At 38.2% G+C, this 10,617-nt stretch overlaps 1 long non-coding RNA gene across 1 annotated transcript; it reads right to left on the bottom strand.

The window, feature by feature from the left end:
- Positions 1 to 7,913: 7,913 nt before the first annotated feature.
- Positions 7,914 to 9,421, bottom strand: LOC117298796. The gene is made up of 2 exons (XR_004519995.1): positions 9,097 to 9,421; positions 7,914 to 8,154 (listed from the first exon to the last, which is right to left on the bottom strand). It is a non-coding gene; the product is annotated as an uncharacterized LOC117298796 (long non-coding RNA).
- Positions 9,422 to 10,617: the final 1,196 nt, after the last annotated feature.

The raw sequence follows: 10,617 nt of genomic DNA, 5'->3' as shown, positions 1-10,617 counted from the left end.
TTTCAAACGACCGTGAAAGAACTATAGTAGCTACCCTATTATTCCCATTTAAAAAATACCTTTTTGGTTAAAAGGCATAATAAAGTAAGAAATTCTGTAAAACTTAACCATTTCCGAGTGCTTGAGCTCTGTATGTTTCAACCTCCATGGTATGTTCAGTATACATGTTACATGTACATGTACGATGTCTGTACGCGTGTGTTTTCCGGTTCCGTTCGTGCGCAGGCGCGTATAGTCTTGGTGCATATTCGCTGGTTTTTCATTCACTCGCCGACAGCGCCTGCGTCACCCATAACAAGAAACGTCTTGCATCAAGACTAGCACGGAGTCTCCGCTTACAACCGGTTATAAACAAAGGTTTAAACACCCCCACGTGACGCGCACTCCACCAATATGAATAGCGAAACTGTCTTGAGGTATTTATGAATGTGTTTTAACAAGCGTGCCCACACAGCAGTAAATTTGTTAAAGGCAGTGTACACTATTGGTAGTTGGTGTATCTCAACATATGCATAAAATAACAAACCTGTGAAAATTTGAGCTCAATCGGTCATCGAAGTTGCAAGATAATAATGAAGAAAAAGCACCCTTGTCACACAAATTTGTGTGCGTTTAGATGGTTGATTGCGAGACTTCTTTCTCGAAAACTACATCACTCCAGATGGAGCCACTTCTCACAATGTTTTATACTATCAACCTCTCCCCATTACTCGTCACCAAGACAGGTTTTATGCAAATAATTATTTTGAGTAATTACCAATAGTGTCCACTGCCTTTAAACTTGTTTCATCAATAGATACCCCTAGAAAGCATAGTTATGAAGATATTTTCAGTATTGATTTTCAGTGGTTAGGATACAAAAAGATAAAGAGATACTGATGTTGCCTGCTGCCCAGGGTAACGAGGCTGCTTTATTTTTTACCTCCATGAAGTATCAGGCCTGCTGTACACCTTGTTCAAATTCAGTATTGGCTTATTTTATAAAAATAAATCACAAAGGCAAAAGTTTAAGACTAAGGGAAATAGGTTCACAAAAAAAATATATATATATGAATGTATGTTATTTTAATACATTATTAAAGATATTATTAGGGTTAAACAGACAAACAGTAATTGGGAGAGCAGCATTTAAAAAAGTAAAAAACGGTGGACAAAAAATTAAACCAGTCTTTTTTGTTTTTATCTCAGAAAACTGTTACTCAGTGAGTTTGAAGGTGTAGACACACTCCTGCAACAGCTTGCTGTAAGTAGCCACTAGATTGTTTTTCTTGTCTGACAAACATTATTTTACAAATATTGACTGCTTCGAGTACTATGGTGGAAACTACGACTCCCGAGAAGATCTGGCAATGAGGTACGTCTATTTCGCCCAAGGGACTTTGAGTGACCAGAAGAGGGGCCTATTTCTTGAGGCCGAAGGCTGAGGCAAACAGGTCCCTGTTATGGTCACTCACAGGCCTGAAGGGGAATATACGTACACTAGTTACAGAATGATGCCAGTCAATATGTGTTTTATAACACCTCAATCTTAAATGAGGTGCAGCTTAGGGAAAATGGAACGGTCCGGGATCAACAAGGGAGTCAGAGTTTTAATCTGCAATAGCATGAGTAAAAGCAGTCAATATTTGTTGTATAACATCCTGAAACATGTAACGTTCGTACGCGCATTTCGGATACACAGATGCGTAACTGATTTGGTTCGAGGTGAGTTAAAAAGATGTCTAGATACTGCGCGCACCATGTAATAGTCGACTATTACATGGCAAACGACTACCACATGACCTCCAGGTTTCTAGTAAAACTAAGACATATCATGTCATTAGCTTTAAAAGCACTGGACACCTTTGGTAATTGTCAAAGATTAGGGGATCTCAACATACCATAAAATAACAAGCTTGTGAAAATTTGAACTCAGTTGGTTTTTGAAATTGCTTGCAACCCAGTATGCTAACAATTATTTTCAGTAATAACCAATAGCGTCCAGTGCCTTTAAGTTGATGGTTTAAATGAACATAAGTCAAGGTATACCCAAAACTAACAGTACTCCTATGTTGTTCAAAGGAGCTCTGGTGTAGTTTTAGCGACACCAAATTTCTGCAACTGACTACACTTAAACTACACCAACTTGGCACAAAATTTGCCCTAGACATGCTAGAGTTGGGCAAGGGCAATGAAATTGATCCTAGCATTCAGTGAAGAGTTCTTTGATATAAGTAGAGATAGTTCAAGGAGAAGGCTCATACAAGACTCAAAGTAAACCATTGACCTTTTGCTCTAATGTCACATGCGGATTATGTGTTCCACTTTAAAGGGAAATTCTATAGTCTCCTGTGAGAGAAATTTTTCTGAATCTTTAGTGTTTTAAAATGTTTGTCAAGGGTAGTCAAACAACAGGTGGACACTTCATCCCCATTATTTTAACCACATGTTGGATGATGTATGCAAGGTCTAAATCTATTCAAACCGGCTTATGGTGAAAACTTACAAACGCCTAGAATAACTTCAGAGTATACTTTTTGTGTGTGGTCAGTTGACCGATTGATGTGATCTACTTTGATCCAGAAAATCTGTTGTGCTGTATAGGCAGGCACCTAACCAGCTATGCTTCGATCCCCTTATACAAATAGGAACCAAATGTACTGGAATTCAGGTTAGAAATCTCCCTTTTTGCGGGGGTTATTGTGTACATGTAGCTCAGGATTCCAGACCTTTTGCCCTTTTGTTACCTTTTTGTTTAATATTTCTCTTCGCTATTAATTTTTTGTTGTTGAAATTATTACTCTTGCAGTACTTTGAAAACATCTTCAAGATGGCTCACAAATTCACGACAAAGCTGGCAATGGATTGCCTCCACTACGGAAGAGACTGAAAGAGAAAAGGCGAGGGTGTGCAACTCCAGGAATGTGCCCCAATGCTACAACTTGAGGATGAGGCCACCACGCAAGTCTATGTCAGATTCGCGACACTTCACTCAAGCGAACACTTTCATAGCCCAAAGTGCCCAATCTTGAATTGCCTCGCATGCTTAAAGGCACTGGACACCTTTGGTAATTGCCAAAGACCAGGAGTCGATTTCACAAAGAGTTAGGCCTCATCTTATCTCGAGTTAGGACGAGTACTTAGGATTAATCTTAAGGTCCGCATATTACAGTTGGGACTCGTCCTAAGTCCTAAGATTAGTCTTAAGTTAGGAAGAGTTTTGTGAAATCGATGGCAGGCTTCTCACTTGGTAAATCTCAGCATATGCACAAAACAACAAACCTGTGAAAATTTGTACACTCAATTGGTCGTTGAAGTTGCGAGATAAAACACCCTTGTCACACAAAAATGTGTACTTTCAGATGCTTCATATCGTGACCACAAAACCTAACTTCTCACACTGTTTTACACTATCAACAGCTCTCCATTGCTCGTTACTAAGTGATTTTTTATGCTCACAATTATTTTTGAGTAAAATTACCAATAGTGTCCAGTGCCTCTAATGTGTATATGACAGATTGCTTGTGGATTGGGTATTTTGTGCTTTAGATGGTGCTTTAGAAGGTGCTTGAATGCTAAGAAAAGAATACTACATGGTTGGAAAGATGTTTCCAGTTTAGAAATTAATGATCCACACAAATGTACCTGGAAATTGTTTGGTTCTACTTTTATCATCTTGAACTAACACAACACAGTCTGCCATTTTGATGAAGCAAACTCTTGAATCCTCAAAATGACGGACCATTTTAGTTCACAAAGTAAATAGAAAACCTCACAGTTTTGAGGCACATTAGTGTAAATAATTAAACGCCACTTTTCAACCCCCAAAAAGGTTTTGATGAAATCGTTGATTTTGATTGAAATTTTTGTAAATTTTAGATGAGATGAATTTTCAATAACAAGGTTTGATAGCGAGTAAGCCTACCAAGCCTGTCATTATAATGTTGAATTACCTCACATGCCTAAAGGAACATGTTGCTTTGAGTTGCGTTTTGTTTTAGAAAGTGCTTTTGCTATGAAATGGATGTGGTTGGAAAGATGTTTCAAAATAAGAAAAATAACGAACCGCACAAATGTTCCTGAAAATTGTTTGGTTTCCCTATTACCCTCTTGAACTAACACTAACTGCCATTTTGTTGAAGCAAATTTTTTTTTACTCTACAAAATGTCAGACCATTTTAGTTCACAAAGTAAAAGGAAACTCAGTTTTGAGGCACATCAGTGTAAATAATTATACACTACTTTTCTACTGTGACTTTTGCAATGTTTTTAATAAACCAAAAAAAAAAAAAACTATAAAAACAACTGCATGTTTTCATTAACTTGGGCCGATTTCACAAATTTTGCAAATCAATACTAGTAAGTTAAAGGGTGATGTAACAATGTAAATAACTATGGTGATACTGAACAATTTTCTTACGACGGATTTTATTGCTTTGTGAAATCGACGACCCTAGGTTCATGTCATAACAAAAGCTTCCATAGTCCAAAGCGCCACATCTAAAAGCATTATGTGTTTCTTTAAGAAGGTTTTCCATGAAATCAATGATTGTGATTGTGATTGAAATGTGAGATGTGATGAATTTTCAACAAGGTTTGATAATGAGTACTGAGCCTGACTTGTTCATGTTGAATTACCCCACATGCCGAAAGGATAAGTTAATATTGCATTGGATATGTTTGACTTAAAAAATGCTTGCTTTGAAATGGATATGGTTGAAAAGATGTTTCAAAATTTGAAAAATAATTATACACCTGGAAATTGTTTGGTTTTCCTTTTACCCTATTGAACTAACACGATCTGCCATTTTGTTGCAACAAATTTTTGATCCCACAAAATAGCAGACCATTTCAGTTCACTAAGTTAAATGAAAAACACACAGTTTTGAGGCACATTAATAGAAATAGTTATACATGCTACTTTTAAAGATTGATGTCTTATCAAACGCTTTCATAGTCCCCAAAGTGCCAAATCTAAAAGCACAGTGTCTCTTAAAGAAGGTTTATGAACTCTTTGATTGTGATTGAAATTGTTGAATTTTGAGATGTGATGAATTTTCATCAGTAAGGTTTTATAACGAGTACTGAGCACTGACTTTTGTTGAGTTACATCTAGTGATTGGCCATTTTTTGCTTCAAAATGTGCTTGTTATTATGAATTATAGTTTGAAAGATGTTTCAAAATAAAAACAAATGATCAACACAATTATACCTGTAAATATTGTGTAGTCCTTTTTACCCTCTAAACAACCTGCTATTTTGTTGAAGTATATTTTTAACCACCACAAAATGGCGTACTAGTTTAACATATTTCACAACGTCCCTTGTCCGCTATCAAAAGCACTTTCCCAAGGTTGTATGAACTTAAACTTCACATAATATTCATTAGAAGAGGACACCATTGAAGTTCTGTTATGGGTGCCAATCTGTTTTGAAAGATAGGAGGGGGAGGGGACATCGTTAGTCATAACATTTACGGCGTGGTTTAAACATAAGTATAGGGAGATTACACACGAGTTAACAAAACTGGGGGAACATCCCCCTCCCCAGGATTGATGCCAGTGACGGGACACAGAGTTTGGTCTTACCACAGACATAAAGATTCTTTATGTCTGTGGGTCTTACAAAGTGCAAAACTTTAGCCTTGGGATGGGTTTGTCTTTTAAGGGGATGTGTAAATCTGTTAACATTGAAGTATTCGGGTAAGAAGCCTTTACGGCGTTGGGTCCGGGCTCGCTTAGGGACCCGGGCAAATTTTGCATTTCAGATGCTCTGTGGTGCAGTGCAATCTTAGGCCAATTTCGAGGGGGACATTTGATATAGTGCCCTCGCCCTTCAGAAGTTGGGGGGGGGGGGGGGACACACACATTGACATTTATTCTTTTAGATGCTTAACTTTTTTATCTACTGCCTTCCCGAACGAATATGCACGATTGTCATATATGATGAGGAATTAGTTTGGGGTTCAGCAGAAATTATTGCTTGGCAAATTTCTTTGCTAAGCACAAATATACTTGTGGGAAACCAGTCGTTACATTGTAAACTCTAAGGACTTTTGGCCGGCACTGAGTTTCTGCTAAGCAATATTTATCTGTGCTTAGAACATAGTTTGTGCATGAATTTGTGCTTGCATCAGGCTTTATGAAATCGGGCCCTGCTTGAAGCCCCTTGTGCCCAAGCCGTGGTTGTAGGTGTGACAAAGGGACACTGACTGCCACTAAGCCCGATCCACTCACACTTGGGATTAATACAATTTTAATAATTTAAAAGCTTACTTTTGTAACATATCAAGTTAACTACTAAAATTGTTAATGCACTGTGTAACTATTATTTCTGAGCTAACAGTCTTAGTATGATTCTCAAAAAGTAAAACAATCATGATTAATTTTAACATTAGTATGCCGTACCGGTGTCAGATGCAATTGTGTCCGCCATGCAATACTGTCCGTTCCGGACACTTTTGCATATGCAATCGTGTCCGGGGCTACGGTTTTGCACGTGGGCGGACACAACTGCATATGCAAATGTGTCCGGGCGGACACAATTGCATTATGCAGCAGCATCCGGGCGGACACGATTGCATATGCAAAACCGTCCGTCCGGAGGACATTATTGCGTATGCAATAATGTCCCCCGGTGTGGCGGTTTCAGATTTCCGCCGTTTTCAGTTTTCCGGGTGACGTAGCCGGAAATTTCGATACGTTGCTAACACGGTTTTAGCTTTCCGGCGTGTTCAGTTTTCCGGGTGACGTAGCCAGGCAAAAATACTGCCGCGAGTACCCTTGCGCCCTCTGTTGTTCTCTCAGTGACCCCCAAGTTGTTCTATTACTATTCTTTTCTGTTTAGTCACATTCTCTTGCCCTATCTTTACATGTATTCATGCGTACAACTTTAAGCAGGTCACACTGCTTGTATAAAAAACAAAGCCCATTTCTCATTTTAAAATTATATAAAGTTTTGTTTTGCATGTGTTACTTTACGGCTACCCTACATGCGAATTTGGCCCAGAAGCAAACATTTATAAATACCCAGCCTTTAAAGAAATAAACAGAGAAAACACTCCAACAAATGGCAAATCACGAGTTTGGTGTATCTATACAATTTAGAATAAAATAAAAAATAAATAAATAACTAAATAAATCAAATAAAAAACGGTAATAAATAAATAAACTAAACCAGAATAAAAATGTTTTTCACAGGTTTATTTATGATTTATTACTCACACATAAGAACACATCTGTAATTACACAGTATTGACTTATAATTGTAGATACAATGTATGTACTTTTTCAAAATGTCCACAGATTTACATTAAACTTACAGGGTTTGAAGATAATGATAGTGGAAAGCTTCCCTTCAAATCTTACTTGCTGAGGTGCTGTAGTTTTTGAGAAATGAGTAAAACAATGTCATGAAAATCCGTTTGTAAATGATTAAAATAATTTTCGTCTCATGAGACGAAAATTATTTTCATGACATTGTTTTACTCATTTCCCAAAAACTACAGCACCTCAGCACATAGTATTTTCAGGGAAGCTTTCTACTATCATAATCTTCAAACTGTGTAAGTTTAATGTAAATCTGTGGACATTGTGTTTTTTGTTAGGAAAAAGTACATATACCCCTTAAGGAAGCAAAGTTTTTTAGAAAACAATTACTCGATGAGATCTATAACAATATGTATAATAACTTTATAGATTGAAAAATCCACGAATATAATACAAATACAGTACATGTATATACCATAAAACCAACCCGTAAAAATTTCATTTCAAAATGTGGTGGCAGCATTCCTGATATAATTGCCGAAAATCTGGAGCAATTATCAACGCAGAAAGAATAACCTGCAACTAGAATACACAGTTTCTGACAGAAACACTTCTCATGAACTTTGTCTGATAAAAACTGATATCTTTTCTTTATGTTTTTCTGTGGCTCTTTTGGTTATGCAGTGACCATCAAGAGTATGACTGTCTTATCAGGAGAAATTGAATTAAACCCAGGCCAAATCATTCCTAATCACCGCAACACTTGGGATACACCAAGTGACAATTACCCAACCTGTCCAGTGCCTTTAAGTGACACAAATCGTGCACCAACATAACCTCGAAATTGTCGTACATGGCAGTGGCGCAGTACACAGGGAGGGATGCCATTTAGAAGCTGCTCTGCAAACTGTAAATAAACATAAACAACCATGTAAAAATGGAGATAAGTCTTTGGGCAGGTTCTCCAAGCTAGCTCTTTATTTATCTCTTACATTCTGACAAATTTTGCTGGCTAAGGGTAAAAGTTTTTATTTTGTTTAATAGAACAAAATCTGACACAAGTGGTGAAAATATATCGGTTTTAAACAAAATTAATGGAGAAGAAGAAAAGAAATTCACCCCCCTTCCCATTTGCCATTGCGATGACCGTAAACAGCAAGCGGCTGCTAGTGACTGATAGCACCTCATCATCCATCCCTCTTTCCCATCATTTCAATACATACACCAGCCTCTAACCCCAACTCCTCCCTTCCACTGTCACATCTTACTCATTACCTAACCCGCCCACTATTTATTTTGTATAGTATAAACACTCCCCTCAATTTTCGTCTTTTCTTTTCCATTATGACATCTTCCCTTACGTAACCAGTATATACAACACAACAGTAACCCTCACCATGGACCTCCATCTCCCCCTCTCCCTGACTACTTCTCCCTCCCCTTTGTTCATCTTTTTCCCTCCCCTTTCTCCTGATACTTGCTCTTCCCCTTCCCCCTCTAATAACATTTCTTACATGTAATCATATTCCCCAATGTATGCATGGTATGCATATAAATAACAAAATACACTTTTTGGTTGGTAAACTAAAAATACAATGTCGTTACAAGAAAATGCCTATACGAATCCTATACACTACTCTAGTACTGTAGTACTACAGAGTACATGTACAGTCAGTAACTAGCATAATAGTACCATAGAAATAGAGCATTGCTCTATAAAGTACAAGTTCCCAAACTACACACCACAGGGTTAAACTGCGTGGTGGTACATGAGGTAAACAAACAGTAACACTACCGCACGGAACATACCAACCAAGGCGGATTATTAATTATTCTATTGAGTACTTACTGGTCTGATCATACGTGTACCGTTTCGATTGGCAACGTACTAGCCTCTTCTGGTTTTCTGAAGCTCCTTCAGTATAAATACCGCTGGTTAAATATAGGATTATTTGCCTGGTTTTTACCCCAAAGTCTCCGAGACGATCCACGCGATCTCCACTTGATGTACTCACGGACGACGCCATGACAGCTACAAAACCGGAGAGTATCACGGACGGATTACTCAATACGGCACGTAAAATGGACTACTTTTGCTCGCTGTGCGCAGACATCGCATGACGTAATGCTACCGTATTTGGTCACCCGGAAAACTGAAAACGGCGGAAGTCTGAAACCGCCACACCGGATATTGCATAGAGGACAAAATGTTGCATGCGACACCGGCAATGAACTAAACAATGCGACTCTGCAGCTCTACTACATCCACAATCTCGGGTGCAGATTTTGATATTGGCGCCTGGTTACATTATTCCTTATCTTAAAACACTATCGATCTACTTACAAAGGTGGTTCTTGAAAATTGATTGATAAACTTCCTAATACTGTGTTCTTATTGTGCACTCTACCTGGGCGTTAAATAATTAACATTGAATATAAAGATAAATTAATACCATTCATACCTCAAACAGAAAAGAGTAAACAATAGAAAGAACAGGTGACCAGCCAAAGCAGTGTGCGTGTTGAGGTTAATGTTCCTACTGAAAGCACACAAATTCGTCCAACAAGTGTGTTTTTTCTCTCATCATTTTCTTGCATCTTCGATGACCAATTGAGCTCAAATTTTCACAGGCATGTTATTTTATGATTTTGGGATACACCAAGTGAGAAGACAGGTCTTTGACGATTACCAAATGTGTACCTTCCCTTTAAGGTTGCAATGCTCCCGCGTTTTTTTGTTTGTTTTTGTTTGTATTTTTTTTAAAGACTATTCCCCCCCCCCCTTTTTAACTATAGCTCAATAAGTCTAAAAAATTTGCGGAAAATCAGTCAGAAACAGACATTTAAGCAACCTTTTTTTCTACGACACTACTTCAGAAAATACGAAAATCGCACCAGATAAAAACGAACGAACATGCGTCTGCTTCAGTCTGAAGTCTCAAACATTTTTCAATGTAAATGTTGGTTCATTATGTCCGTTTCAATGTGTTTGACAACACCTTTGTTTAACTGGTGTTCAATTGCGCTGATGATCAGCTAAACATGGTTTTCACTCACTGATATTCATAGTAGACGCAGTTCTCCTTCAAGTACTTGTCAGCATCAACCTGGGAGATGGTGACGTTGTTGAGTTGGCACATCTTCCCAGCCAGGTTGAAGGAGTGGCAGTTGGGATCCTTGGAGCAAGCCAGGCAGCAATGTATGGGGTCCTGGATGTAGGTTTCCTTGAAGGTGTGGCCGAGCAGACAGTAGGGTGTGGCTTGATGATCTGAATCCTTGATGTTGACAGCGAAGCAGCGAATATGACCAGGGCAGATGTTCCTCTCACACAGAAACAGTTTTTCCTGACTACATTTTGGGTTACCCCAAT

The sequence above is a fragment of the Asterias rubens genome, chromosome 13, assembly GCF_902459465.1.
Source record: "Asterias rubens chromosome 13, eAstRub1.3, whole genome shotgun sequence".
Lineage (NCBI taxonomy): Eukaryota > Metazoa > Echinodermata > Asteroidea > Forcipulatida > Asteriidae > Asterias > Asterias rubens.
The sequence above is the reverse complement of the archived record's forward strand: the minus strand, read 5'-3'. Positions and strand labels throughout refer to the sequence as shown.